Source organism: Zootoca vivipara, chromosome 7 (assembly GCF_963506605.1).
Source record: "Zootoca vivipara chromosome 7, rZooViv1.1, whole genome shotgun sequence".
Classification (NCBI taxonomy): Eukaryota; Metazoa; Chordata; class Lepidosauria; order Squamata; family Lacertidae; genus Zootoca; species Zootoca vivipara.
Window position 1 is genome coordinate 38,669,791 of NC_083282.1, and position 4,746 is coordinate 38,674,536.

Here is a 4,746-nt window from a genome sequence, read left to right on the forward strand (position 1 = left end):
TTTGGGGCGTGGATGTGCCGGATCACGCCACTATTATCCCATCGGACCATCCTAACTCGTTAAACATTAATTGGAGTTTCTCTCATCCCTGGAGATCAAGTTGCTGCCCCGTTTTGCTTTTCCTGGCGTCAAATTACAGGATTACTTTCGCGTGGGGTTTCTTTCTTTCTTCCTCAAACGCATTCCATTGCATAGCTTCCAGAACGAAAAATGTACTGTATATATTCTATGCATGAACACGATTGGAGGACTGCGTCTCAAGGGGATAAGGGGGAGCAGTTATGTAAAGAATTCGAGAAGCAATAAGCATGTTATGGTATGGGTCTTTGGAAAGCTTTTTTTTAAAAAAGAAAACCTGGGGGAAAAATGTCCACAGTACTCCCCAGACTCTTGTTTCTTCAGGGTACTATAGTACTTCCATCCCAAGGAAGTACAACTTTAATTTCCCAAGAGAACTACCAGTAGAATGAACATAGCACACAAAGAAAGGCTATCCCCCACCTCAGGGGCCCTCACTAGGGCACAGCCCCTCTCACTGACAGAGTGCCTTTGCCTGGCTGGAATGTGACCTTGAACTGCCAGACTGTTTCTTGCTCGCCTCAGTTGCCTGGATGAAGAGTCGGGCAAGCGGGCTGTACGGTTCCCTGACTTTTGCATGCCTGAACGCAGCCTGCTATACGAAGGTCAGAGCGGCATCCACCTTTGCCTCTGGCTCCGCCCACTTCTGACTCTGGCCCCGCCCACCACTGGCCCGCAGTGACTCAAAACAGCACATATGTACCCCACTCCTGCTAGCAGATTTCCTCTTTGCTGAAAGGCCTGCGGATTGAACCTAGTAATCTTAGAATCATAGACTCAGAGTTGGAAGGGATCCCAAAGGTCATCCAGTCCAACCCCCTGCAATGCAGGAATATTCTGCCCAACATGGGGCTCGAACCCAAGGCTGACTCTGAGATTAAGAGTTGTGCAGGCCAAGCATGTGGTCTAACCACAGAGCTATGGATCCTGCTATGGCACTGTCAAGTACAGGTGAGCCTATAGAGACAGAATAAATACCTTATGAAGCCCAGGTCAAATATTATTATTGTTGTTGTTGTTGTTGTTGTTGTTGTTGTTATTGTTATTTATTATTATTATTATTATTATCATCATCATCATTATCATTATTTAACCCCCACCTTTCCATCAGCATATGTTCAAGGCAGATTGCAATATGTTAAAATAAAAATAAGTAAAATTATGCCTGCAAATATCTCTGTTCTTTCTTTCTTTCACATTCTTATTCTGCTTTTCATATTAGTTGCCACTTTCCATATTGACATGAACTCACATAGCAGACATTTATAAAAGCAGATTAGATAACAATGAAAAAGAATAAGAAAGGACGAAACATGGGGATGGAGCAGCAGAGAGCCATGGGGAGCAGCCTTCCCGATACAGACATTTCTACACCTTGCTTGGATGGGGCAGGAGGTCAGGGTGAGGGCAAAGGCACTGGACAGATGCACCGGCAGAACCAATCTGGTACGCAGCCCCACTTTGCCGCTGCCCCAGCCCCATCTCTGTAAACTGTTGGGCCACCAGTATTGGGAGGGTGACTCTGCCCCACACCGGCTGCTACTGCCACAGACAGAGCTTCCATATTGCCTTATATCCCCTTTAACACTCAGTGGCATCACTTTGAGTCCCCAAGCATGCAGCGCATACACTAATTAAGGCTGGAGCCTTTCATTATATTCAAGTAATTCAACTATGTTGTAGACCCATTGAAATGAACAAACCTAAGTTAGTCCCGCCCATTAATGTCATTGGGTCTGCTGCTGAGTAGCTCTAACACTGAACACGTCCTCGTCTTTCTTTCTGGACGGGCACTGTGCCAACAGCATCATCAAAGAAGCATAGTATTCTCCACCCCCCTGCAATGCAAGAATCAACTAAAGCATCCATGACAGATGGCCACCCAACCTCTGCTTTAAAATGCCCCAGGAGAGCCCACTGCCTTCCCAAGGAGTCTCCTTGCTCTTACCATCAGAGATTACACCCTGCTGTTCACACACCCTGTGCCAGGACCCTTTCAGTGCTTCTAGGTCTCTTGTGCAGAGGCAATGCTACATCCAGGGCTTTGGGCAGCAAGGAACAGCTCCAGCTTTTCTCTGCTACAAATGGGACAGGAATCCACAGTCAGCCTTAGAAGGTCACTCCTAGAGTTACTGTGTGCAGCCATCACCCGAACACAGAAGTAGAAAGAGCAAAGGAATTAGAAGCAGCTTCTGAGCAAATGAACCAGCCACACAATCGAATTACTTTATCAATGCAAAGAATGTAGGTTTGGGTCAACTGTTAGGAGAAATGTCTTTGTGGCAAGAGCAATTTGACAATGAAACCTAATCTGGGTGGGGTGGCTCTCTCTCACTGGAGGTCTTTGTGCAGAGGCCAGACAGCCACCTGTTGGGGATGCTTGAGATCTCTGACTTTCTTGAATTGATTGGGATTGAACTAGATGATTTATAAGACCCCTTCCAACGAAGGGTGAGTGAATGTTTCTCATTTTTCCTTAAGTTCAATTCTCCACATTGCCGCAGCAGTTTGTGAATTTTTCCACACACAAAAAAAGTTCCTCAGGAAAATTAATCAGTCTTTTAGTGTCAATTTCTCCTAATATGCAGAAGTTTGTATGCAATGTCCCCTTATATAATGCACTTTGTATGCAATTTTCATTTGTGTATATATATTCATTTCTATGCATGCTACCTCAGTGTACGCATTTTCGTCCACTTTAACTGGAAGGAGAACTGCGTTGCAAAACTGACAGAAATGCCTATTTCGAAAGATGTGTTCCAGTTCTCCTGTTGCTCTGGAAAATACAAATTAAGTAGATTCACCTTTAAAGGCAAACTGAATCAAGTTTCTCCCCCAACAACCCTACCTCTGACTCCGTGGTTCTGCTGTTCTGCAGCAAATTGCTCTGTTACGTAAATTGCGAGGCCATAACAGACCATGCCCAAAGGACCTGCACAAGCAAATAACAGTGCTGTGGAATGATCAAAACTCAACTAAGTCATAATTTTGGAAGAGTAAGTGAAAAGAAAACAGCAGTGGTTTTCCTCTCTTTTTATGTTCTGGCCAGGACATTTTCAAAACAGGGTTATCGTGGAACTCTGGGCAATGATTTCTGTGTGCTGGAGGAGAGGGAGGTGGAGTTGGCAAGAAAAACCACCAGGAAGAGCTCAGCGGAAGGCCTTGGTTGGAAAGCTTGTGATGTGGCTTCTCAGTCAGATGTTTGGGGCTTAATCCCGTTCAGCCCATTTCCAACAAAAACCACAACATGCTGCAGTGCCTTTGATTTTACTGCCTGTATGTTTTGTGGGTTGCCACTGTGACTCTGGATGTTGGCCACCACCTCTTCGGACTTAACCCATACGATTTGCTCCCAATGGGTCTACTCCGGAGAGAAGGGAATGCCTAAAATTTTGACAAACTTTTCTCAGTCCAAGGACCCCATCGCCTCAGGGACAACAACCTTCTCGGCAAGAAGGCAAAGCTAGAGGCAAAAGTGGGAAGAGCAACAGATGTAATTCTTGCCTTCGTACTGCAGGCTCTGTAGCACAGGCCTTGCACAAGTCAGAGCTTTCTACACAACCCTCTCTCTCCATCCAGGCCAGCAAGAGGCATTATCATAGTTCAATGGCACATTTCCTGTCAGACAAAAGCACTCACAGAGATGGGGGAGAAGCAGTGCCGGATTTACGTATTAGCTAAACAAGCTATAGCTTACGGCCCCACTCTCTTGGGGCCCCCAAAATAATTTAAAGGGAAAAAACTGGATGTACATTTCCAAAATATGAGATAAAAAACAAATAAAATAAAACCTAGATACAGCAACTGTGTTTTGTGTTGTGTAGGCTCCTATGATGTAAGTAATGGGCCCCGCCTGCTTTGATAATATACATATTTTGTTACGTGCAAATGGCTTTAGACACCCATAAAGTCAATAAATTACCATATAGCATATATTCAACACAAAAAACAGCAACAATTTGTTGTTGACAAAGGACAGCTGGACATATAAAGGGCCCCATTACCTTCAGTAGCTTAGGCTTCAAACCTAAAGTCCGGCCCTGGGTAGAAGAGAGGGGCAGTGTTGTCGCTGGGGGGCAGCATTTTTGCCTTGGGAAAGACCTGAGGGTCACATTCAGACCCCAGTCCCGAGCTTCCCCATGCCTGGGAGAGTTGAATAATTGTATTAAGTTGTTTAACCTTTAATTTTTTATAGTGTTTTTTTTTCAGAAGTATGATAACAAAGTGTTTGTGAATTGTGTTAACTGGCATGAGGTGCACAAATGCGCCTTGTCACAAGTCATGCCACATGGTACTATCCAATCAGAATCCTACAGTTCTGTGAACCCACAATCCTCTAGACTGAACGAACAAGGGTTCAATCCTTGGCAGCTTCTTAGGCACCTGAGCTTCCAGAGACTCAGGCCTCTCCTGGATTGCCTACAATCAAAGCTCATCCAGCTCTCACACCTGTGGAATGGAAGGGGGCAGAAATAAGACACCTTAATTTGTTTCTGGGGAAGGAATATTCCCCCCAGACAGTGCACTATTATGAAGAAAGGAGTATGTCTCCCCTGCAATGGCTGTACCTCACTTATGACCACCTGGGAAGGTCTTTCACCTTTGTCCTCGAGCTTCTAATCTAAGTCATGTCTGGGCTCTTTACAAGAATGCTTTGGATAGCTAGTG